Source organism: Excalfactoria chinensis, chromosome 1, assembly GCF_039878825.1.
Source record: "Excalfactoria chinensis isolate bCotChi1 chromosome 1, bCotChi1.hap2, whole genome shotgun sequence".
Lineage (NCBI taxonomy): Eukaryota > Metazoa > Chordata > Aves > Galliformes > Phasianidae > Excalfactoria > Excalfactoria chinensis.
In genome coordinates, this window is record NC_092825.1 from 85,062,165 (window position 1) to 85,088,907 (window position 26,743).

The 26,743-nt window shown below is 39.2% G+C and overlaps 1 long non-coding RNA gene across 1 annotated transcript; it reads left to right on the forward strand.

The window, feature by feature from the left end:
- Positions 1-202: 202 nt before the first annotated feature.
- LOC140247351 (uncharacterized) lies at positions 203-25,455 on the forward strand. The gene is made up of 3 exons (XR_011902640.1): positions 203-262; positions 23,346-23,435; positions 25,336-25,455. It is a non-coding gene; the product is annotated as an uncharacterized lncRNA (long non-coding RNA).
- Positions 25,456-26,743: the final 1,288 nt, after the last annotated feature.

Below are 26,743 nucleotides of genomic sequence, written 5' to 3' on the forward strand. Positions count from 1 at the left end.
CTCCTCATTGTTTTATGTATGTAAGGAAAACTGTTGATCACAGCCTGAACCATCTGAGGCAAGTGACAGGTCAGCTGCTGGAGCACAGGTGAAAGTAATACAGCTGTGCTTCTGGAAGGGGTGGAGCTTAACTCCACCTCTCCTAGATCCCATTTAAGAGCTGATCACCACTGAGGTAGCATGGTGATTGCTCCTTTGTGGAGTTTTTGTGGTGAGCCCCAACACTGGTGAGCATCCATCTCAGCTGAAAGCCTCATCACTGGTGAGTCTTTTCTTAGGTACCTTCTGGCTATTTACTCTGTACTTACAACTATACACTTGTATAATTCTAACTATACATATGTATAATTTAGTAATTGGGTAAATGTGGTGGTTCCTTATGGCTAGAAGGTTGTCCTGGTCCCACTAAAGTAACAATTCGTACATAAATTAATGGGAATTGCTACTGTCTTTAGCAGAAATCGTCAACCGTAAGGCTTCAATGCCTTATCTGTGTGTTATCTTAGCACGTTTTCTGTTGATGGTATATGTTCTTTGCCAAGTAGTGAGAAATAGTACTTTTAAGATCATTCTAATGGATAAAATAATTTAATCTGCCTGAGAATTAGAACTTGGTGTCCGATATCAAACTGAGTGCTATCTGCTGCTGGAAGCACCTTGTTTTATGGATGACATATAAAACTGGGAATTGGCTCTTTGGAATAACTCATGATCCCATAGCATATAGTGTTTCCTTCCCATTTTTGTCAAGGTGGAGCTGTGAGGTCTGGTATCAGCTGTAAATGGTTGAGTAGGCATTGGTATCTGCATTCTCTCTGCCTTTCAGTCATGGCAGGGTGCTGACTTGCTGACACTGGCTGTGCTGCTTTGCACTGGTAATAGCTTCCATACAGCTCCCTGGTGGCAGCTGCATGGTAGGGAAGGCAGTGACTGATTCACCAACTCTGTCTCAAGGGTAGCTTGGGGTGAATAAATCCACCTAGTTCTTAGTGTGATTTACACAAGCACTGTTGTGATTTATTTCAAACAGCAACTGTTTTCTTTATGTCCTCACACATACCACTAGTGCTGAAATAAAAAATTGATAGACAGATGTTGGTTTCAAGGTGCTATTATGGCCCTATGAACATCAGTGGGACTTCCTGTTTGTAAAAAGGAATATGAAGTCATATTACGTGTTGGGAAATGGTTTGTGTTTGCAGTGCTTGTATTCCGTATGGTTTTAGTAGTTCCTTATTGAGGACTCACAGCTTGAGGTTCGTCTGTGTAGAATGCTTTTTGCGCTGGTGACTAGTCAAAAGTGCTACATAGACAGCACTATGTAGTCAATATCTTAGTTCTTAAATTGCTAATACCATGTTACTCATTAAGAAGAGATCTACAGTATATGCTAAGAAGGGATTTTTATGAGTGTTTTTAAATGAAATGTTTTCAAGAACTTAGTGTTTCTTGAAACCTGTGTTTAACAGTTTTGCGATCTTAATCTCTTGAATGAGCAACAGCAACTACAACTGATCTTTTTCAGATTTAAATGTATCAAGGCTTTCAAAACAGTGGTGATGAAAGGAACAAAAAGTATTTTTGCCTTCCTGTAACAGGCAAATAAACTGGTGCCCTGCTGCTGAGTCTGCCATTGAGAAATAGTTCTCTTGATAAATTTTGCAATGAAATGCTTTGTGGAGGTTAAAAATTTCAGAATTGAATGCTTGTAAGCTTGTAGGAACAAGGCAATAAATATCAGTATAGAAATGATAGAGTACCTCTGCAGCAGCGATGCTGTTCTTTGATTTATGGTTTCTAGATCTGATTTAAATAATGAATGAATAGAAACCTAGATAAAAATCAGAGCTGAATACTACTGAAGTGCTGCACATCTCTCAAAAGCAACTATCCTTATTTGTTTTTTAGTACTAGTATATGGCTTTACCTCAAAAGCTCTGAAGAGAATTTCACCTCTCAGTGCTGCTGTAATGCTTGTAACATCCATTTTCACACAGTCACAATGCATATTTCAAGATGACGTGCAAGATGAACAGTAGTTAAAGTATATAAAATAATTGATATTAAATACAGTGTTATCAAATAAGGCTCAGAAAGAACAATTAACTGGAGGTTACAAGGATATTTAGGGAGGCAGAAATCATGGCTGGACTCTCATTCTGACTTGGTGGTGCCATTCTGGTGATGACAGGAAGGTCGGTGTAGGAAAGCTGCCAGATAGGCATGGATATCAGAGGTGGTGCTTCTCACAGCAGAAGTTCATTTGCCTCCTAATTGGACTTGGAGTAAACAGAGGAAGACCTGTTTTTCCTGAGCAAGTCTTCATGATTAGTAAGGACTGCTACTCCTTTTAGAGATGCCTAGTTAGCCAAAGGGAGTAGCATTCATCTTTTATCAGCAGCTTTTGATTTGGTGCAGCCTCTAAAGCAAGCAGGAGCACAGGTAAGCAGCTCAGCACGTAGTGGACCGTACACCAGCCTGTTATTTTCAAGGACTCACAATATAAATCACCACAAAATGAGATCGAAATGAAACATGGCAAAATGGAAAAGGTATCTGTAGAGATTTTAAGGAGCTTTGGGTTATTTATTGTCAAGCCATCCGACGGTGTTAAGAGAATATAGCATCCTAGACTTAAAATTCATAAACTTTTTTCTGCTGCAATGTCTTTAATGAATATTTAAAACAACGACAACAAAACCATACAAAATACCTGAGGTGCCCTATAGTCCTCCTTCATGTTGCTATCTGGTGTGCTCTTACAAATCATTCTGAAGTCAGAAGGGAGTTGTTATTAAAACATTCTCCTAGAATAGAGAACAATGCATAAATGGCTTCTGAACCTCTTTTCTAACTTCCTCCTGCACAACCCTGACTGTGCATCCCTAGCTCAAAACGGATTGTAACACAGTGAAAATATCTAACCTTATTGAACGAAGGTTTATGCAGAGCTGAAAGAAAACTATCAAGAAGATGAGTTGGGACAAAGAGGAAGGCTTAACTAAGTTTCATAGCTTGTGGGAACAGGTGGTGAAAAGGGAAAAGTAACCAAAAATTTCTTCACTATTAAAAATAATCACAGATGTCTATTTTACACTGGAATCCTTTTTTTAAACAGATGTTGATACTCCAGTATTTTATTATGCATGTGTACTTTCAAAGACAGAGGGTGTTTAGGATGTTTTCTAACTTAGTATTTTTTAGAGCTGGAGCATGAGTGATGGTTTTGCCTCTTGAATAGAGAATTACTGTCTTAAGAATAACAGACAAGAAAGGTCACAGTACTTAATGGGAAGTTATTGCCATTGTATTTTGGAGGAGAATCAATGCCACTGACTGGAAGTTATTGTCTGTGCTGTTAAAATATACTTTTAAAATATTTGTGTAGCATGTGTTGTATACTGTGTGTGCACTCTTCTGAGCTATACTGCACTGTTTCTTTCCACAGTAGAGAAATGCCAGCAGTGTGTTACTAGCCTTATAAATTATTCAGGAACAGTCATGCTGATTTTGATTATGGTTTATGCACACTGACATTTTGTGGCAAGCTGCAAACTTGGAGGAACATGTTAAAACAAAGTACTGAATTGGATGACTATAGGAAATGAAGATACCTGATAGGAAATGAATGAAAGCTAGAAAGAATGCAGTCGTGATTAATTTTAGGAAATGCTGTGAAGTTCAGCATCTAGATGCTGGGAAGAGGCAAGAGAAAGTGCATAGAGCAGAGTAAAGTTATTCATAGACAATCATGAATTGATAGTAAATGAAAATATTTGGGACCTCAAATCACAACAGTAAGAACCAGGTTATCCAATTTCCTGGTTCTAACATTACATAGATTTTGTACATTTGGACATTTGCATTTCAGATTCTGTCTTATCTGGTGTCTTTCTACAGCAAGAAAACAGCAAGTCTGCACTGTAATCAGATCAGTAAGCAATAAATCTTAAAAAAGTAAGCTTAGACTAAAACAGTCTAAATTGTTGTTGTTCTTGAATTTAGCTGGGACTACTCATGCTCTCAGCATCCCCTGGTGCATTTGCTGGAAAATATCTGGCTAGGTGTTTTCACATCTGTCAGTGAAGCCCAACCCCTAAATGCAAAGTTCAGCACTTGGGAACACTTTGTGATTTTGTGATGATCCTCAGAGGACTCCAAGTCTGTAAAAAGCAGAAAAAAAGAGATTAGATGGGCCCAGAAATGCATTACTGTATGTTCATCTGCAGAGGAACAATGTTCCTCCAGCTTGGTCCCTCAGGTTACATCACTTTGGACAATGATCTTGCCAGACTGTAACTACTGCTGTGTTTGAGAGGTGAAAGTGTTAGTTTAGAAATCTTCAAGGTGAAATCAGGAGCGGAAGGAAATATTGTGAATTATTTTAGTATGTACTTATTTCCTTTGCTTTAATATATGACAAAACAAATCCTCTGATGAATGACTTGCAAAAACGTGAAAGAAGTCATGTACAGCATCAGAGAATGAGAGTGACTGATGGACACTGGCAGCCTGTTGGAAGCTGAAATTTCTTAGGTCTTCCAACCCTAGCACAAGTGGCAGCAAGGCAGACCTATACTGATCTTGGAAAAAAGCCATCATCCTCAAAAATATTTGATATTTTCTTCCAAATCTTACCAGGAAAAATATAGTTGCATTGCAGAAGAGAGGCATGTCATCATTGGTGACGCTTCAGGTGGTGAAGGGGACCTAAAAGGACTGGAAAGACCCCTAAAATAACACCCTCAAATAATCATGGTGTGAATTCATATGGGGGACTGTGCAGGAGTTATACCTAATGTTTGTCATTACCTATAGCTCATTTGATGTTTTATGGGGAGATCATTACACTGGAACATTTTTGTTATTATATCATCAGTTAGCTTAGACCAGAGTCAGATCCTCAATAGAATAAGAGATGTTGCTGAGGCAAAGAAGGTTGCTCTTGGAGAATGATTCTTCTTTTTGTTTAGCCCTTCCCGATGACTTCTGAGATGATTAGTTAAAAAGACTTAGCATCCCGTCTAGACAATTATTTCTTAAACATGCTAATGATGATACATTCTTGAACACTGCATGTCTGCTTGCCTTGCACTAAAACTGTGGTGTGAATATGTGATTTTATACAGTGAGAAAGGAAAGGCTGGCAAAAATGTAATTAGTGTGATGGCAATAGCTGTGGTAAACTTTTGACTTAGTGACCTACAGTACTTATTCCTTATTTATTCATTCATATAAATGTTATGCTTAATGTCTATCACAGACTCTTCTGCAGCAACTCTGAAAGCACTAGGTTAATCTGGAAAGAAATCAAAACACTTCCAAGCACAGTATATTTCATCCATGACCAATGGAATAAGAGTTTCTGCTTTTCTCAAGCAGTTGCAACTGCTTGAGGAGGAACACCTCTGGACTAGCAAGCTGCGCAGTCATACAGTAATTTGCCCTCAGGGGATCCTCAGCAAGCTCCCCCATTCCCTCGGTTCCTGAATTCTTGGCACTTGGTAATGCAAAGAGGAGAGAGTCCGACTGCTGATCCCTTTTCTTTAAACACTGAACTGCCTAATTGCTCTTATTTGATGTGATGTTGTGGATTCTTCATCTATTTACTTCCTCTAAAGCCAGCTGTGTCTTTTTATGAAGGCATGAGAGCATCTCCACAGATAGAGGGAATTCTGGACTAGCTGTAGTAAGCGCTTTCCTTGCTTTTGTTTTTTTTTTTAATTTTTTGAGGGAAGGGAGCTGTACTACTGAAAGATTATACTACTTAGAAGCAACCACGGTAATTATAAATTTCAGCTTTTTTCCTTCCAATTTCTGGCAAGAATAAAATACTGGTACACAAGTGACAAAATATGCCAGTAGCTTATCAGTGCAGAGCACTTAGCTTTCATTGCGTGTACGTCTTCTCAGTGCCTAGTAAACAATGACAGACATAATTGTTGAATAAATTCACCACTTCTGTGATGTATTGACTTGATTAGATAATTAGCTAGCTTCTTCTGTACTATCGGGCCTTTCACCTTCAGTCTCCAGCTACTTGCATCTGGAGAGAAATATGAATGGCTGGACTTCTCCACCTGCGATCTCCTTCAAATATTCATTATAGCCCCCGACACATTTTCTGGGCCCCCTTCTTTTCCCACCCAGCCCTCTCTTCCCTCACAAAAATCACCAAAGCGATTTCCTTTTGGAAAAGGAAAGAAGGAAGCAAGATGAGCAGTGAGAGCATCCCTTGTGGTCGAGGTGCTTCTGCACCATTTGAAACTTAGATTTATTGCTCTGAGGGAGAGCTCTGGTATAGCCAATGATGAATCACCAGGGACAGTGTTTGGAGAGATGCTTATCTAGAAATACTATTTGATACCTAGGGAATAGTAGAGAGGGATGGAGGTGAGGTAGAGTTTATTTTCCCAAGCTTGCCCCTATTGACCACAAAGTCCTGTCAAAGGGATTTTTAACTCTCATATCTTGTGTTCAGACATTTGAAAGTCTGCCAGAAAACAGAGGCAATAACTTTTTTTTCTGATAGCCATCTGGAAACAGTCCTCTGTTCTCTCTTTCCACTCCACAGTCCTCTGGGCAAAGCAAATCAGTCTGGTATCAGGAGAAGAGGGGACCACTCTGTTGTTCAAAGCCTCCCAATTTGCAGCTCATTCCTGAGCTGATTTTTTGCCGTGAAGATGACCAGGGAGTTTAATTGCATGTTTGAATTGGAAGCTCTGGATGGGGGCCCCTTTACACGTGTTGCTGGGGCTGCTGCCATGGAGGGCCTAAGGAGATGTTGGTTTCCAGAAGATACTGGGGAGAGAGAGGAACTTCTGAGGTCAAGGATCTGTAATTTTAGGCAACATAGGCTGGGAGAGGAGTGCAGAAGGTTGCTGAAAGGGAGTGTAGTTCTGTGCTTAGCTTCCCCAGGGCTGCTATGTCCATTCATTCTGTGTCTATCCATGTGGGCTTTGTGTTGTTTAAAATATCTCTGCAGTTGAAACTGGGTTTCTTTTGGATTTGTACTTTGGGATCGCTTTGACATTAAAAGCTTTCCCCCAGAATTCCCTTGGCTGCAGAATGAGACCTGTCTGTACCTCCTCCTGCCTGCAATGAGTTTGGTAAATGAATTCTGTGCCTCCAGATTCCAGTATAATCTGATGTGGCAATAAATAACAATCTGTTCCTGAAGCCAGTTTAAATAAATACATCTTAAAATGTCCAATTAAAAATCAATCAAACAGCTCAAATCTGCCTTTCTTTCCTTCAGAAATACCCAAGTTTAGTTTTGAGAGTATGAATAATCTTTTCACTGATAGCAACAATGGCAGGTCATTATATATATTTTGTGTGTACAGACGCAAATTATATGTATGAGCTCCACAGAAAACAAATAAAGTGTACTTACAGGATCAGTGAAGGTACTAGCATGTGTGGTTTCAACAGTTATTTAAATTTTAGTTAAATATTTATTAACAAGTGTTTTTTTGTTTTTTCTTTAAATCTAGTTCTGATTATTGAATATTATTAAAATGGTTGGGTAATAGCTTCTGAGAAATGGACATGGTTCTGCTGTTAGTGTTTGGCTTCCATGGTGGCTCCCAAGCACTTTTGAATGAAGTCAGTCTCTTAATCTCAGTTTTGCAGATGGAGAAGCTGGGACTCAGAATAGGAAAGTGACTAACCTAAGGTTTCACAAAAGCTCTTGAAACCAAAGCTGAGTCCCTGAGTTCCCATCTAGTCCATTCATTTCAGGCAGCTGCATAATACTGCATCCTTATTTGTGTTACCTCAACACGATTGCCTGTTTGCAGGAAAAGAGGGAGTTGCTTGCTCAGTATTTCTAGCAGCTCTTTTATTTATTTCAACTGTTGAAAAGCAATAAATATTATATAAAATAACATATAAATAAAATATAAGATGTCACATAAAATATCATATCAAATAACATATCTTGAAAATTTGTCTCTGTTCACTGGTTATGATTCTGGTTATTTTGAAGTAGTAACTGCTTCCATTTGGTAAAAGATTGCCATGTTCTAATTGCTCTAAAACAATAGTCATCACCGTAGGTATTTTTGGATAGCTCTAGCCATGAGTGACTCAGTCAGCTTGCCTTGCTGTTAGTTTAAACCAACCGATCCATGCTCATTCAGCATCAAATGTGCAGTAGTCACTAAAAGGAAGAGTTAAAAAAAACTGTCCTGAAAGCTTTGTAGTAAAAAAATAACTCACTGTCTAAGGTTCTTCCCTTCCCTCATGGGGTCAGACAACACAGTCCCCTGCTCCAGCATTTGTTCAGTTTTATTTATTAGTTGATTAGTTTTCCTTGGTGTGCGTTTCCCTGAATCCAGCTGTGGTTGTACACTGCACCAAATCAGAGATGACCAATTGCAGTTAATTTAACATGTCAACCAGAGTGTTCTGTGCTCATGTGTCTGCAGTGTGCATGTTTGCAGTGGTGGGTTTTATGACATCTCTGCTCAGGTGTCTTTCCTCCACCTCATAGTGGTCATTGCTTAATAACTTTTATGGGAAGACTGGTTGCTGTAGAGCAAAAAGGGGGTGGCTAAAGCTGAATCTAGGTGAAGAGCCAGCTGTAATAGTTGCTCTGATATGGTGTTTGTGTAATTACCAGACTGGTATATAACTGGGATAAGAGTTGAACCAACAAGTAGAACTATTGGTAGGGCAGTAAGAGCTGTCAGTCACCCTGACAAGAAGGAAAGTGGGTTTGCAGCCTATGTTTTCTAGCTTCGAGGACAGCCTGTCCTTTACAGACTTAACTCTCACCACCTGCACTCCCCAGCAGCACTCAATTATCCATTAAGATTTTTAAGAGAAACAGAATGGCAATTAAGCTTGGTATGGCAGTGCAAAAGCAGTGGAAGCCTTGAGCTTGCTGAGAAATCTATCCATAAATGAATTAACTGCACAAACAGTTCCAGCTAATTAGAGGTATACATTCCCCAAATAACTTGATTCTCTCATTTACTTAATTGAGTTGATAGTTGCTCTGGGATGGGGCAGCAAACTGTTCAGTGGCTATTAGAATAAATATTGCTGACTAAATATTGTTAAACTGTCTTTTTTTTTTTTTTCCTGATAAGTTGGTATTTGTCATAGAATTGAGACTGCTAATTTATTGGTTTGTTTGGTGGGTGTTGTTTGGTTGTTGTTGTTTTTTTTTTAGTTTTTTGTTCAATATTTTAGAAAATGAAGTGAAAATTCATCTGCAATTTCCAAAGTTCAGCTGAAACGTAGGGTCTATAAATAAGTATGGTTGAACAGTGAAGTAGGGTCCTTATTTCACACTTCAGAGAAATGCTGACAGGGCTGACAACTTTCAAAATGATGACACACATAAAACTGCTGTGCTTGGATAACAAACCCCAGAACTGCTCATGGTCTAAACAGTCTCCTTTTGAGTCAATGTGAGTTCAGGATCCTAATATAAGGGAAAACGGAAGAGACCTAGAAAAGCTAGAAAATACTGCTGAGATGATTTCTTCCTAAATGATGTGAGACAGTTAAAGACATTAAACAGCTCCTGTGTTGTCTTTGTTTTTCCAGCTTATTTGAGCTCTTCTTTTTATTGTTGATTTGTTCTGTTCCCCACATAATACTTTTCTCCTCTTCTTCAGTATTTCCCCACAGATTCTCAAATATACACTGGAGGGCTCTTACACATACCAAATTGCTTTGTTTGTTTTTGTTTTTAAACTTCAGATTTGAAATTCTAACTTTATATACAAAAAAATTCTAACTTTATACATATGAAATTTACCACTCAGTCAGTGTCCAACTTCCTGATCCACGTTCTAGTGACCCTTGGCCACCAGCCACTGGGCAACTATATTTTTCCCATTTATTTTTATTTATACTAAGGTAGAGATATGCTTGTATTAATGAAAACACTCTTTTTCAAGTTGAATATATTCTAAACACCCTTTTGTGTTATAACTGAGATTTCAGTTTTATTCCAGTCTCTAAAAGTAAGGTAATGCTTAATGATTATGAGTTTCCATGATGAGATTTAGGGATTACAGACACTATTAAATGCTTTAAAAATAAATCAACGAATAGAAAAAATGAGAGAAACTAAAATAGGAGATCTCAAGGACTAAAGGAAAAAACAGATGTTAGACACCTTTTTCTTGAAGGGAAATTGAGGGAGAAAGGTGTTCTTGCTCCTTGTTTCCTTGGAATCATTAAATGAACTTGTCCATTCATTAAGGAAATAATTTAAGCAAAAGGTAATGGCAGCAGTGCTGTTTGTCATTAGCCTGTACCTGCCAATAAACATGGAAATCCATCTGTTATGTGGTCACTTTCCTCACTGACTTTCAAAGACATGTTCCACATGTCAGTGTTCACAGGGAAAATCAGGAAAGAGACTGCCAGGCCACCCAGGTCTTCTTCAAATAGAAGATTTGTTTGAAGAAATGGAGAGCAGGTCCAAGACAACAGCCACGTGCACAGCAGCACTTTTCAATTTATTCTGCTGTATTATTACTTCACCGGCAAAACCTTTTCTCTGTTGTTTCCATTCTCACCCTTTCCTCGTATTTCTTGGCTCCCTCATTGAAATTCCATTTCTGCCCTGTCCCACACTCACTTTCTACCCCTTGTTGTTCAGCTGTTTGTTTCTCTTTTTACTGTACTTTCCAATTGTATGGTGATGAAAATTAGTGCATGTGTTTGGAGCAGGACCATTTGAGATGCTTATGGACATGGGAACATTTTTCTTTAAACAAAAGGGCAGGTTTCCTAATTCTGTACGTTGTTGTGACTTGAGTTATTAATTTTTTTTTATTTGATCTTGAGCAGATTCAGCAGATGTTGCAAAGCAAATAAACCATATGCAGTGGTTGTTAGACATTACTCATGGTGTAATCCCTTTATCCAAATGTGAAAGTTAAACATATGAAAGAAACCATATCCTTAAATAACGGGAGAAGTTCAGTACATACTGAGAAAGCCACCGTGACTAATTCACTTCATTATCTGGTGTAGCCCACCTCTCCTAAGGAAGGTAGGCAGACAGAGAAAAGATGGATTCATGACTATGCTTTTAAATAATAAATGTAAACTAACCACAGCGGGTCAAATTCGCTGCTGATGTAACACTGCTGACTTCAGTGAATTTACACAAGGGATTAATGTAGTCCTTTCTCTAATATGTGTTTTCAGGAGGGAGGAAGATAGTTTTTATATAGATTCAGCACAAGGTCTGCTGGCACATAAACAAACCAAACAAAGCATTGTTCCCTTCTCAGACATCTGTTAGCATGACTGTCCAAGTCTTGTGTATCTGCCACAGGTTGTTATAACATAGCTGCTTCACTTTAACAAAAAAAAATAAAAAATAAAAAATAAAAAAAATGCAATAACCATTTGGTTTCTACTTTAAACAAGAACCGAAGAAAATGACTTTCAGGTGAAGGGAGTGGTGATTTGGCAAGGTGCTCTTGGCAGGGCTGTGGATTACACATGAGGGAAAGTTGTTTGGTGGTGGAGTAGACAAATTGCCTAACAATTAATAAAAACAATGCCTTGTGTTTCTACATGACAGGGGGCTGTGTGGGAATCATCTTCCACCCAGATGCTCTTTACCAATAAAATATGGTCAAGTCTGTAGATTTTTAAATCACATGCAGTGAAGTGCTTTGAAAAGCAGTAACACCTTACTGATTTGCACAAAGTGAGTAAACTGTGGTTACACAGGTTACAAATTTGAGTGGTTCATCTATACTGCACAGTTTGCCTTTGAAAGTATTGAGGCCTCTAAGGTCCAACATCAGTCCCAAGTTTCAGCTTATTCTGAAGTAAATTGGCAAAGATATCTTTTATCAAGTCCTGCTCTGGGGAAATTGTTTTGACTAAATCTGAAAACAAAACAAGAAGAGCTGTGAAGAAAGGAAAGGCACACTTTAGTACTCCTTTTTTACTTTCCTCCTTTCTTTGTTTTGTTTCAATAGTTTTTAGACTGTGGTTGTTGTTTGATGGATTCAAGTCTGAGAAGTTTAAGAAAAAATATCTTATTTTGGGATGCTTGTAAAATTTCTACACGTACATAAGCTACGTGGACGCCTTATTTGTTTTACAAATTTACATGCGTCTTCCTGAACTATAATTACCATTTTAAATCTGTTTTATTTCTTGTATTCTTTAGTGCTTCTATTTATCTATCCATAGTCATGCTTCTTCCCATTTAGAGGCTTTCTGAAAGTTTCTTCTTGCATAAGCTGGCTGTATTGCTAACAATTATTATTTTTTTAAAATGCTTTTAACATTTTTCTTGTAAGTATTGGATCAGCATAATACAGAACGTAGAGATCTGCTTAAGGTTTGCTTAAGACTCGTTTGGGCCAATTTTCATCAGAACAGATTAAGCATTTTAATTCTTGTTTTACGAAGTGACTGAGACATTACTAGCCAAAGTGTGATATGAAGTAAAAAAGACTCTCCAAATAACTTCTTAAAGTCATAGAGGGTTTTTTTTTCTTTTAAATCTTCTGATGAGCATATGTAGGAACTTAATTCTTCTTGTATAAGAGACAAACTTTGTCTTTTCAGCCAGACTAGATCAGTGAAGAAGGGAAAAATTTGCTTTGTTTCCTTAAAATCAGCATGCGGGTTCGTTCTGTTGGCAGTCCTGCAATCCAGCTTCCTTCTGTGAGACTGCCGTGTCATCTGCTCCAGGCTTGTTCGCTCCTCATGTTATCAGCTGCATTGTGCCTCTGAGGCGTTCTTTCTGAAGTAACCCGTTTTGCTCTCTTACCAAGAATGCTTTGGATATCTCATTGAGTTCTGCAACTTCTCCTTCCTGAAAGCAATTTTTCTAGCAAGTTTTGACAGTTCAGACTGTTTCCCTTGGGAAGGGGGAGGGAATTTTTTGGAATTGCTGCACTGCCAACAGATGTCAACTATTAAAAAAAAAAAATCAGGTTCCTGGAAGCATTTTTTTCTTCTTAAAAACAGTATTGACAGTGCTTTATCAATGGTAATTAGAAGATGTTGTAAGCATTTCCCCTTCTTGGAAGAAATAGTTAAATGCTGTCTCTTTTGAGCATATATTTTCCTTGAATTCATCCTATCATTTTGTACTTAAGATCATGGTTTTTCATCTGTGAATAGCTACTTTCTTCTTTAGATTTTAGTATACAGCTTTGGTTTGAGACTGTGCCATCCATCCGTCCATACATTCTTCTGCCCTTTCATTCTAGTTTGAATAGCTTTAGCTATGCAAACAAGAAAAGTTCTAGAAAACTGATGAAAACCTTAGAGATTGGATTTGGCATTTATCTGATGTGATAAATGCTGATGTAAATTTGCTTTCAACGAGAATTTTTACTTCTTTAACACTTAGAATCAGTATGGCTAGGATACATTTTTGCAGTTCTGCAACAGTGGAAAATCATCATTTTGGGTCTGTCTTTCCCTGAGGAGGAAGACTTGGGGGTCCTGATTGGTGAAAAGCTGGATGCAAGCCAGCAGTGTGCTCTTGCAGCCCAGAAGACCAACAGTATCCTGGGCTGCATTAAAAGAGAAGTGGCCAGCAGTGAAAGGTGACTGTCCCCCCGGCTCTTTGCTAGGGAGACCTCATTTGGAGTAGTGTCCAAACCTGGGACACTCAGTGCAAGAAGGATGTGGGGCTGTTGGGAGTGAGTTCAGAAGAAAGGCACAAAGATGAACAAGGGCTGGAGCACCTCTCCCATCAAGAAAGACTGAAGGAGTTGGGCTTGTTTAGCTTGGAGAAGGCTCCAGGGAGATATTATTGGGGCATTCCACTACTTGAAATTCTTATAAGTAATAATATTTACAAGCCTACTAGTCACTAACAGCAGCTAGTATATTTTTCTAAGCAAATCCTTTTAAATGTAGTTGAAGGATGATCCACTGTTGAGGATCCTCAGTGATGCATCTGCAAATTTACTGCAGTAAATTTTACTTGAATCCTCATCAATTCCTTTGAGCAAAGAAAACTCTTCTCCTCCAACTAATATTCTATTGGTGTTCCCAAGGGGTCGGTGCTGGGGCCTGTCCTCTTCAGCATCTTTATTGATGACCTAGATGAGGGCATTGAGTGCACCCTCAGTGGGTTTGCGGGTGACACCAAATTGGCTGGAAGTGTGGATCTGCTTGGAGGCAGCGAAGCCCAACAGAGGGATCTGGAGAGCTGGGCTGAAGCCAGTGGGATGAGGTTTAACAAGACCAAATGTCAGGTCCTGCTCTTTGGCCACAACAACCCCAGGCAGTGGTACAGGTTTGGGGCAGAGCAGCTAGAAGATTGTATAGAGGAAATGGACCTTGTGGTATTGATTGATGCTCAGTTGAACATGAGCCAGCAGTGTGCCCTGGTGGCCAAGAAAGCCAATGGCATCCTGGCTTGCATCAGAAACTGTGTTGCCAGCAGGAACAGGGAAGTGATTGTTCCCCTGTACTCAGCTCCAGTGAGGTTGCATTTTGAGTACTGTGTCCAGTTTTGGGCCCCCCACTGCAAGGAAGACATCGAGGTCCTAGTGTGTGTTCAAAGAAGGGCAACAAAGCTGGTGAGGGGTCTGGAGCACAGGCCTTATGAGGAGTGGCTAAGGAAGCTGGGGTTGTTCAGTCTGGAGAAGAGTAGGCTCAGGGGAGACCTTATTGCTCTCTATAATTACCTGAAGGGAGGCTGTTGTGAGCTGGGGGTCGGCCTCTTCTCTCATGTAACTGGTGATAGGACTAGAGGAAATGGCTCCAAACTGCGCTAGGGTTCAGGCTGGACATTAGGAAATACTACTTCTCTGAAAGAGTGGTCAGGCAGTGGAATGGACTGCCCAGGGAGGTGGTGGAGTCACCGACCCTGAAGGTGTTCAAGAAACATTTGGACGTTGTGTTGAGAGACGTGATTTAGTGAGAACTATTGGTGATGGATGGATGATTGGACTGGATGATCTTGTAGGTCTTTTCCAATCTTGGTGATTCTGTGATACTGTGAATCATTGAGTAGCAGTGAACCTACATACCTGAACATTTTATTCTTTGCAGTAACATACATTATTTGTGCCTTTACAGTGGAAGTTATGAGTCAACACAGACTTCTCTAAACATTTTTTTTTTTTTCCTTAATGTAGAATGATTGGGTGCTATCAGCACTTTAAAGTGTACTTTAAAGCTAAGAACTTGCAATACTACAAATTAAATCAACGGAACATGTCAGGAACAAAGTTCATGTCAGATGCTGATTACTTACTGACTAGGATATGAATAAGGTAGGGACTGCAATTCACACATGGAGAAAAGAAGATGGAATATCTGAATAGATTTGTCCATTTATACTTCATGTTCATTCTTTGTTTAACCAATGCTAAAGCATTGGTAAATTACTCAATTTGCTCAAGGTGCACACCCTTCTCTGTCATCATCCAATTTTGCAGAATGGATTTTGCATCTCTGCACCCATGTTTCCTAATTGGTGATAAGGAAAAGCAAAGAAGCCAGATGGAAAGGGGGGCATAACAGATCAAAATTCCTAAAAATAGGAGGAAACAAATCGAAAGGGGCATGCAAGATATTTTGATTAATTTTTCACTGAATCATTCCTTACCTGGGGCTGAGGCTGTTGAGCATAACACTGTTAACTAAAAAACATCAAGTCTGTAGCCTTATTTATTTTTTTTTTTTCCTCAAGAAAGAAACATCTCGCATCCTTTCAAAAACACTTAAAACACTTTAACCTTGAATAGAATGCACACTTGGAAGCATGACAGAAGCAGCTATACTATAAGGTTAAAGGGTGCTGAAGCAGCTTGGTTCTCAGAGGCTTATGGCAGTTCATGACTCAGACTCTCAAAGGCAACTTCTGCACTGCTGGAATGTTGGAAAAATCACTCTTCATCCTCAGTCTTTTCTGATCCTTGCACTTGGAAAGCTGTATTGCTAAATCTTATGCCAATGGCCATCTCATGAGTCTTCCTTCTCTCTTGAGCTAGCTCACAGTTGCTTGCCTGGTCACCAAGAAAGAAGTCAAATATAGAGGGTAGCTGAGTATCAAGAAGCAACTTGTAGACTTCTAACTGTCAAAAAAAACAGTTGTCCCTATGTGTTCAAGCTTTGTTGCTGGGAGGACTACATTGTCTCTGTGACAGATTGACATCTTGGGTGATTTCTGCTGCATCCTTCCTATACATTTATACTGTGTTTGTGCTGTGCTGTGAATACTTGCATTGTTCTGAAGTGCCACATTAATTCTTATTGCTTAAACAAGGATTTTGTATATTTACTAGCTCTCCTAGGCACAGAATGCCTTTGCTGTATTTGGCAAAAATAATCTTTATTTCTAATATGTCATTGCTTAGAATTTCTACCAACCTTCTCTAGATCTAAGCAGCTCTAAAATGAGAAAACTCTTCACTAGTCAAAAAAAAAAAAAAAAAAAGTTGAAATACTAGTATAAAATGAAGGAGTTTTTCACATTTCTCTCTCAGAAGTATTCCCATAAGATGCTTTTTGTGCAACCTACATGTAGTCTCTTTGGGTTGTAAAACCTCAGAAGTATTTTTATGGTGTTGTACTAGCTCTGTCTTCTGGAGGGGACCGAAGTTTCATTTGCCTGGAAGCTTTTATTACAGGTGCCTTTGGAAGGGTAATGACTGGAGACACAAATCAAAAATAAAGGTGGAAAAGAATTACTACTTGTCAGAGACCCTTATCTTTCCTGACAGTCTATAGGGATCTGTAAAATGGCCTAGATTACAGATCAATAATGGAATGCTTGGCCTCAGTTAAGAAAGACCAAATCCTCATAAAATTCAAAATACACTATTGGTAGTGAATTGGTCAATTTCTGAGACTTGATCTTTACTACTCTGCTCTTGCACCTGAGATCTGTGAAATAATTACCTACTGGATAGTATCAGTATATGGTGAGCTAACTGATCTGGTAGTTTTCCCAAACTTCTTCAGTGACATCTCTTAAAATGCTCTAAAAGACTCTGCAAGTGCATTTGTTTTCCCTAGTATGTTGTATTGGTGTCATAAATCGGTAGAGTTGTTAAAGAATTGCGGGAGACGCACAAGAAGGTAGTAAGGGTGATTTCAGAAGGAATAAATAGTAGCACTTCAGGGAATGTGTTCCTTTACTTGCTTTTTTTACGGTTTGAGAGATGAGTCTTTGTTATGTGCTGGTGAGATTTGCATTGCGAGTTGAGAGCACTATGCTTTTCTCTTATAAATTCTGCTTTTACTGAATTAACTGGCCTTTAAGTGTGGAGAAAGTTTCAGTTTCTGATACATGGCTGGACGTACAGGTTTAGAGGAGGTTTTTTTTTGTGTGTGATAGCTTTGCTAAAGATCATGTGCTATTTTCCTTTCTTGCAGCCCTCCTTGAGCTGTTTTGGACAATCTTTTCAAAGAATGTTATATGTAAGGTTGCTCAGGGAAAAAAAAAAAACCACATAACTTAAATATGTTGTGTGCTTGCACTTCTATACTGACCTATTTCTAAACAGAGATAGTTGCAGAAAGTTAAGTAAACATTAACAGATCTACTGTTGTTTGTTTTGAAAATGTAGTCCCTTATGATTACATTATCATAGCCAAAGGTCCTAAGAGCTTTCACTACATAATCCTCTACTTCAAAAAATATCTGAAGGAAACTGAGGACATTCAAATGCCAAGGCTGTACTCACTGTGCTAGGTGTTCTGAGGCTGTCAGTCCTGGCACTGGGAGTAAGCTAGTGATAGTCAACTTTATTTATAATGTACTGTCTTGAAAATCACACTGGAAAGTATAGTTGATTAGACACTTTAATTTCAGCAAAATTATATGGAAGATTTAGGAAATTTATATCCTAAAGTCTATGCCAGAGTGAGACTGGGCCACAAGAGGGCTAGGCCACATTGTCTTGGGTGACCCAGTACAAACTGTAGTTCCTAAAGCAAATTGAGTGCCAGGTGGGCAGAGTGGTGGTGATGGAGTTTAGAGACAGCTCCAGAAATAACAAGGGGATGAGGCAGGACCAGTCTCCCTTGGGGGACTGGAGATAATGCTATGACATCTGACCTGAGCAGATGTTCCTTAGATCCAGACTGAACTGCTCCTATTTCAGCTTCTGCTCTTTGTATCTCATCTTCCCATTATGTACCACTCTGAAGAGCTTGGCTCCATCTCTCAGTGACCTCTGTGTAGGCAATGGGAGAAGCAATTGTGTTCCCTCAAAGCTGTGTCTTCTCCAGTCTTTACAAGCCCCAGTCCTTAATTCTTTCTTCCAAGGATCAGTACTCTAGCCACTGATTATCCTTCTGACCCTCTGATGATCTCACTCTAGTTCATTGATATCTGCCTGTAGCAGAGGGACAAAATGAGATGCTACATCCTAAAAGCTAAGTAGAATAGAACTCTTGACTTCCTGCCTATACGTCCATTCAGGCAGCTCAGGATGCTGTTGACCCTGAAACATGTTTCATGTTTCCTTTCAAGATGCAAAGTGCCTAGGAAGTTGTCATGCTCCTCTGCATTCATTGGGCAAGTCTCACCTCTTAGGTGCAGTTTCCCCTCATACTAGATTAAAAATGTCTGAGTATTTCTTAGCTTTCACTAAATAACCTTAATATCATACAGCATCTGCAACATACGTCTGTTTATTTGCTGGATTAAGTTAGAAGAATTAAAAATAAGACTGAAAACAAACAACAAACTTTCAAGCAAGACTTAAGAAACAGCTTCACTGGAGTAGAATGGCTGGATTTATTATGTCAAAATAATTGAAAAATTGGTAGAGAAAGCCCTAATCTTTTGAAATGATGTTCATCCATTCTACTCTGAAAACAAATGATGGAATGAAGTTCAAAATCAGAGTAATGCAAACTCCCATGTGAAGACTAAAGCTGCAGATGATGTTTCAAGGGTTATGAATTAGATAGTTGCAGTTCATTCAATTAAGGACATGATGTGTACATTACAGATGAACTTGTAGCCTTTGGTAAGAAGACTTGAGCCAGCCAGAAAAAGATTGAATTACTTCTTGTCTCACAGGAGGATCTCTTTTGATGGAGACTCCAGGCACTTGGAGGTCAGTGTGGGGCAGGTTGCACAATGTCCTCTTGGCTGTGCCCCAAACCATCAAATGTTTTCTACTGACTTTCATTACCATAGCTTGCTTAACCTCCACCAACTCCAAGATGAGTAAAGCACAATTAAAAACAAAAGGAAAAAAGAGAAACAGTTCAGATAGAGAAATGTGGCCAGATGTTTCGGTGAGAGTGGGATGATCTCTTAAGAATAACGCTCTTTTGCTGCAACAAACACAGAAAATATCCTTGTTCATTGAAAAACACAAGTTTTCATTGTCCCAGTTGTTTGTTCTTCCCTTTCAGACATATACACTTCTGTAACTGTCCACAAAGCTTCCTTGCGTCATGGGCTTCCATGCCTAACTAGCATGTTTCTGCAAAGTGAATGCTTATAGAGTGGCGAGACTTATGAGTTACTGATGGCATCTCTGATTGAAATTTTTAGGTCTGTTCCCAAGTTATCAAATGGCAAATCTTACGGAACTTCATACATAATCATGGATTTTCAGAAAACATTTGTGTAAGCTGTTGTTTGTATTTACTCTCTTTAAAATTAGAAGTTAACTATATGATCCATAGCCAATCAACATTTCTATTTTTATCACTGTTAATAGTGAGGCATAATGATAATGATGTTAATGAGGCATAGCTCTCATTAACAAAAATGAGTGTTACAGACTGGGCAGATACATATAAGCAAAGAAACTTCTGAAAGAGACTTTTCCCTAGGTGTCTTATAATTCTTGACTTACATCTTGGAACAGTAACAGAGCAAAGTGATCTAGATGAACACTTTTTCCTATTGGAAAGCCCTCAAAGTCAAAAGTTAAGGAAGTAATGAATATTTTAATAACATCAACTAGAATATGGTTGCATGCAGAGTATCCAATTTGACTTAAAGAGCAAACTTGACAGGAAAAAAGAAAAAAAGAAAAAAGCAATAACAAAAAAGCTTAAGCTAATCATAATTTATCTCAAGGTGAGGAGACCAGTTGGTAACATAATTTAGCTTTCCTAAGAATGCTGTCTGATTCCACTGATGTGGTTTGGTACCTTCCTTGATGTTGTAGAGATTGCAGTTATTTATGAATAACATGAGAAAATACTGGTTCTTGAACTAGATGACTGACTGCACCTGTTCTCTGGCTCTTGGCTTTGCTGTTCATCCCACATGGCATGTGTAGTGGGTAGAAACTTACATATGCTTGATGTACATTTCTTGAATGGTGTGCTGGCTGTGGATATTCTCCTTTGGTAGGATTTGGCACATACTGGAACTGGATCATGTTCTCAAGAGTAAAGTGCCAAGCTGTGCAAGTGTAGCCAAGTTGTATCTTAACCTATCAGCATTTCACTGAAATTAAAAGACAGAGTTAAATTCACAGGGGAAAAATAATTGCACTCAGCTGGACTTGGGATGGTGCTGCAGATGGCCATGTGGGTGGAAAAAGAAAGCTAAGTTTTGTTCTCGGAGGACTGAAAATAAGAGGAGGCAGTGCTGGTGCACCACCTCTTCCAAGCAGAAGTAGATTGCCCTTGATTGTATTTCACATCAAATTCACTCTTCTCATAGCTCACGCCTGCTGCTGTATCCCTGCCCTGTGTTGCTCTCAGAATGCAGGCTGTACTGCTCTACGTTCCTTCAAAGAGAAGTGTAGAGTGAAGAGATCTAAGACCTGTCTCAAAGTGCACAGGGTGAATATAAAGCAGTCTATTAGGATGCTGGGTGTGTTTCAGCTTTTTCTGTTGATGAAAAACACCAGTGTACTCTCATACACTTTTTGGTGCACACCTTTATCATTCTCTTGAAATGTATCTCTGAAGTTTCCCTGAAGTTCATCAGACTGGAATTTGCTTCCTATTCATTCAGTTTTGACTTGAAGCTGTAATGCTAAGCCTTTACCAAAACTAGCTTTGCCTGTCTCCCCATGAATTTGTGACTACTTCAGTACACACACGTACACATAGCATTTATAGTTGTGTAATATCTGCCATCTTGCTGTAGTGATGTGAAGCACCCTAAGCTCACATCACTGGGACTTGTCATAGCAGTGAATGCCTTCCAGTTCTCAGAGGTTTACATGACACAAAGTTTGAGAGAGTTCACTCACAGGAAGCCACTGTTCTTATTTGAAAGTTACTGTGAATCTCCAGCAAATTTGCAGATTGAATACGTTCATAATTGTACAGCTTCACTGACTTGGCTTTTTTAGTGTGTACAATACTGTGCAGTTAACATCTTACATGATATTATGGTGCCCTGCATCACGGAAGTTGTTTTTCAGAGCTAAATGCCTGCAGTGTACTGTGTTCTCTCAGTCTGCTTTTGCAGAAGGTAAAACTTCATTTGCTAAAGAGAGCAAACCTTTCCATGCATATCTGGAGGATACTGTAAGGCTACTTATGGAGAGATGGTCTCTCCATTGTCTTCTGAAGAAGCAGGTTTTCCTTCTTCACAGGGATAGCAATTTCTGCATTCAGTAGCTATTTGACAGGGTGTTGTTCCTGGGACATTTGCTAATTAGAGTAGCATAAATTATGATAATAAAGAGGAGCAAGAATGGAAAAAAAGAGCTGAAGAGGATGGAAGTTTTGTGGAAAGAATCCTAATAATCCTAATAAGATAAGGATTAAGGAAGTAGCTTCTGAGGAAAAAAAAATCTTGACAGAGCATGTTAGTGTCAGATATATAGATGTGAGAATATATAATGCAAGTTGGTATCAAGTACTTGCTGGTTACAGAGATACTGGGTAGGTGAAAAAATAAGGGAATAAGAGTGAGGGGATATGAAACAAAAAAATGTCTTTCATGCTGTGAGCTTAATAAGGGAAACTGAAATACCTTAATCTTGTCATGTTTGTATTCGAGGTTACTGTGAACAGGAACTTAGTGTCTTGCTAATGCGCTCATGTACAGCCAAAAAAAAACCCAAACCATCATATGGGCCAAGGGTATAACAGATGTGTTCAGTTTTCTGCCTTCGGGGATTGTTCTCTGAATGCTAGCAGTAGTTTATCTCAAATTGAACAGTTCCACTACTCAATGAAATAATTAATTGCTCACACGAATGTATCTCTACTAAGTTAGCCCTGCAGAGGTCTGCACATAGAGTTCCTATAGAAGCATAATATACAAGTCGTTTGCAATCTTCATAAATTCAGCATTTAAAAATAGTGATTCTGAAAGACAGTAATTATTTCCACACACACACACAAAATAAAGGCACATTTTATGCAGAATTGAAAGAGCAAAAATTGCAAATAGCAAATTCAACAGATAAAATATTTCCCCTTCTCGTGGGACATTTTCATTTATTTTAACCTAATTTGATTGTCAAAAATGAAGTGAAATTTTGTACTGATAACAAGCTTGCAATAGTTCATTTAAAAGTCTAATTTAAACAAAGAATTGGCTGACTAAGAAGCGTAGTCTGCATCTGTTTTGAAGACGACTTATGACACTATTATTCCACCATGATAAGATAAAGTGCCAGATGCGTGCAGGAAAACGTTCCTCACTCCATTTCAGAATTATTATTTCTGTTTAGTTGCCATTATATCCTTTTCTGAAGAAGTTTTTGAATAATTATATGTTATCTTTTGAAACAGAGAAGCTCTTCCTCCTTTATACATACAGGGGTATTTGAGTTGCACAGGTGCAATTCCCATTTTTTTCCAGTGACAGAGTTTGGCTTTGTACACACTTTCAACCAATCCAAATATAGCATTTCCCTCCTGGTTTTGAGATGTGAGTAATGCTATACATTTCCCATTTCTTGACTGCTTTGGCATCCCTCCCTGAAAAGGAGGAAAAGCCTTATAAAGTTTCCTTTGGCCCCCAAAAAGCAGAAACATCTGCTGCTGCAGCCGTGAGCGGTTTGCTGGATGTGTTCCATGGTGGGAAGATGCAGCTCCACTACCTGGGGAGTAACATGGCCCCTGGGGTGGATGCCAGACCCCTAGCTACTATGCACAGGGATGGTCGAAGCTCCAGTGAGTGTTTTGCTGTCTCAGTACTGTCCCATTGTGGTATGAAACTGCCTAGTGGTGGGGAGGGTTAAGGCACTAAGGTATCACAACCTCTGAGCCTGCCTTCCAAAATGCTGCAGATATATTCTGTCTCCTTTCTTATTCAGTGATCTTTTCTTCTTTTTTGTTTGCAAAATACACATTAGGTTGTCTAAAAAAACTAACATGCTCTTAAATATTTTTAAGGTTCGTGAGACAGTACGAGGAAGCTGTTTTTTCCAAAAAGAAAATATTGCATTAATGTATTCATCATATAACTGTTATCATCACAGAATCACAGGGAGGAACCTCTGAAGATTGTTGAGTCCAACCTTCCTGCTAAAGCAGTTTCCCTACAGCAGGTTGCACAGGAAAGCTTCCAGGTGGGTTTTGAACATCTCCAGAGAAGGAGACTCCATGACTTCTCTGAGCAGCCTGTTCCACATTTCAGTGGTCTCACCAACTGTCTGTGAGTGGATCAGCCACAAACTGAAAGTACAAACAATGTGTGATTGTTTAACACCCAAAGAAAAAGATTAAACGTTAGCTTATGTTTGCCAAAAGCATGCACACAGACACCAGGGGTTTGTTTGACTTGTGGTAATTTGCTAAGCTACGAATGAGTGAAACTTAATATAGAACCTGGGTCCTCAGAAACGCAGACAGACAGAGTGCCATTTGCCTGCTGTTATGGAGATGATGAAATGACATCCACAAAGAGAGGGGGACTGTCTGAAAGCACAGGACTGGTTTGGACCTGATGAATTTTGTCTCTCCTCCTCTGCTGTAGACTCTTTCCTGGTGGAGGGTGTACAACTGGTTGCCTTTGTCTTCATTCCACGTCATAGAAATTGAAGACAACAAACGGTATTTTTGTATTTCATGTGGATTGTTTGGGGGATAAATTCACTGAGTTCTGGAAGTTTTAAGCAGTAAAAATAAGCTGTTTAAGTCAGGTAACTTAAAAAAATAAAAATAAAATAAAATAGTGAAAGCCGAGTCAAGACTATTTAGACTAGATTTAGACTTAGGGCAAAAAAAAAAAGGAAAAAATAAAACTTCAGTTTTCCCAGGATCACTGAGCCTGTGCATTGTTCATTTGTGTGCACGTGCAGTATCATCTTAAGTATTCCCCTTTCAGAGATGACATGAGTATTAGGAAGAAAATATGAGCATTGTACATTTAACATGTGAATACTGCCAATATGTGATGTGTTAAGCGTCATCAAAGTGTTTGAGGTCCAAGAGACCATGCTGATATGGAAGCCACATTTGATTTGATTAGTAGATGACTTGAAAGATAGATGTCAGTATGAACATAGCACACCTGCAGTTCTTCTCTTGTGCACTTTGATCTAGCAGATGATAATTTGTAATGGCATCACCTCAACTCTGCTCCACCTGCAGTTTGTTAGGATGGCAGCCAATGTACATTACAGCTCAATTGCTGGCAACCAAGATGTCGGTCAGCAACAAAAAAGAAGTCAGTTGTCATTTATCCGCAACTCTTTGTCCAGTAAGTGCTGCTTGTGAGGTACCAATGATGCCCATTTGTTTCCACATCTGCCTTATAAATGTATGTGCAGCTTTCTTCCCTGTCCTTTTCCCTTACAATTCCCAGATGTTTGGCTATTTGAATGTCAGTATTTGGAAGCACCCCTGATGTCAGCGGATGCAAGAACAGCTTCTGGCTGGCACTGGACATACACCTGCTGTGCAGAAGTGGTACTTCGCCACGCTGAAGCTGGCAGAAGCTGCTCAGTGCATGGTGAGACAGGTAGGTGGGCTACTTCTGAGTTCACCTGGCTGCTAGGCAGGAGAAGTCAGATTCGCATCAGAAAAACAAGAATTTTAATTGAGAGTGAAGCTGCTCCAGCTCATTAAGTTGGTCTTAATTCATAGCTTAAAGGTAGCTATCTTCCATTAAGACCAGAGATATTTATATACACCCAGTTTGACCTGTTTTGGGTTTTCCTATTCTTCACAGACCTTCATGGGGCCTCCCAGGGAACAAACAAGGGAGGATGGAACATAAATCCCTTTTGCAGAGTTTTCAGCAGAGCACCTGATCTGAGGAAAGATTTTGATTTCCTTCTAAGCAAAAAGATGAAGCTCTGGTGCTCAGAACCCTTCAGTTCAGGTTGAGGCATATGAATGTTTTTTGTGAAAGAGAAAAGCTGTTGGTGAGCCCTACTCTCCTTCATGCCCTCCTGAAATTCTTCTGTTGTGACAGTATTGTGTTGTCAATATTTTCCTTCTTCTCCTTTGGCCTCAAAAAAACAGTGAGAAGATGTTCATTAATGCAGTGAGAGCAAATGGAGCTCTCCAGCTAAGTCTCTGTGCTGGAAGGAAAACCTTTTACCTGTCTGAATCCAGCTGGCGCCTTAGAATAAAGCAGAGGATGCTGAGGTGAGTCCTGTGCTGATACGTGTTTCATAGAGCAAGATCCTCACTATGGCCTTGATTATATTGGAAGTCCCTTTTTCCTTTTAACATCTTTATTCTTGGTTTCCCACAAAGACAGTACACACACATCATTCCCAAGTGACAGTGTTACAAATTCCTGTCTTACTAAATATCATAATTGCTGCTGCTTCTCCATTTGTGCAGAGGATTATTTGGATATTATTCAACTGGGTGTAAAACACAAAGGCGAGATCTCTCCAGCACTGCCAACTACAGGCCATACACGTGTAGAGCATGGAAAAATGCTCCTTGTGTCAGCTCTTAACTTCATGTGCAATACCCTCACAGTATATGACAGAAGAGAGTTGTATATGGTTAGGGTTTATGTTGCATTATAGCCCGTAAGAGATACTACCACTACTGCTCAAATAACAGTACTGGTCTTTATGCATTCCCCTCATCTTTGCTTCTCTCTCCCCTTTTTTCTTTTTGCCCCTTGGGACTGTCTCTGGTCGGGAAAATTGTATGTCTGCAAACCAGGTAATAGACTTCCTTAAAAGGTAAAACAGAGACTCAGATGAAGGATAAGTTTACTAAGGTTGCAAAAGCAATTATAACATCAATGTAGTTGATTTCATGGAAGGTCCCTGAGGAAGTAATTTCCTGTATATATAGCTACAGTGCAAAGCAAATTCAGGAAAGAGAGTTACAAATGCCAATCACATACTGGAGACATAGGCTAATCCATAATCTAAGATGAATTTCAAACTTTTCTGAATGTTGAACCTTTTTGACTTTTTTCTTCGCTCTGCGGCTGGCTGTGACATGGTCATGCTTCAGAGAAATAAGCTTAAAGCCTCTTCTTTTCAGATGCTGTATTAATATTGATCTTCTTGTCTACTGTTATATTGATAGAATGACAAGCTTAATGGCAAACATCTAACTTGGGAAATGTTTGTAAATTTTCCTCATTTCAGAATCAAGCTCAACACTCCTTGTTGTTCATGTGTGGGGTTTATGTGGGAGAGAACTTGTTTTTCTCTTCTGTCAAGTTCACTGCAGTACCATAGCTATTAAAAATCCCTTTTAGAAAATTGAAATTTAAAAATCCTTCATCACAAAGATTTAGTTTCAGAAGGGCTCTTTATGGAGACATTATGAAACCTTCTTGTTCCTCTGCTCTTGCTGTAGCAAGAAGGATCATCATAGCCAGGTCCCCCCAGCCTCACTCAGTAGCATGAGGTACCAGTAGCGCCAGGCCACGGTTTTCTTCACTACTACAGTT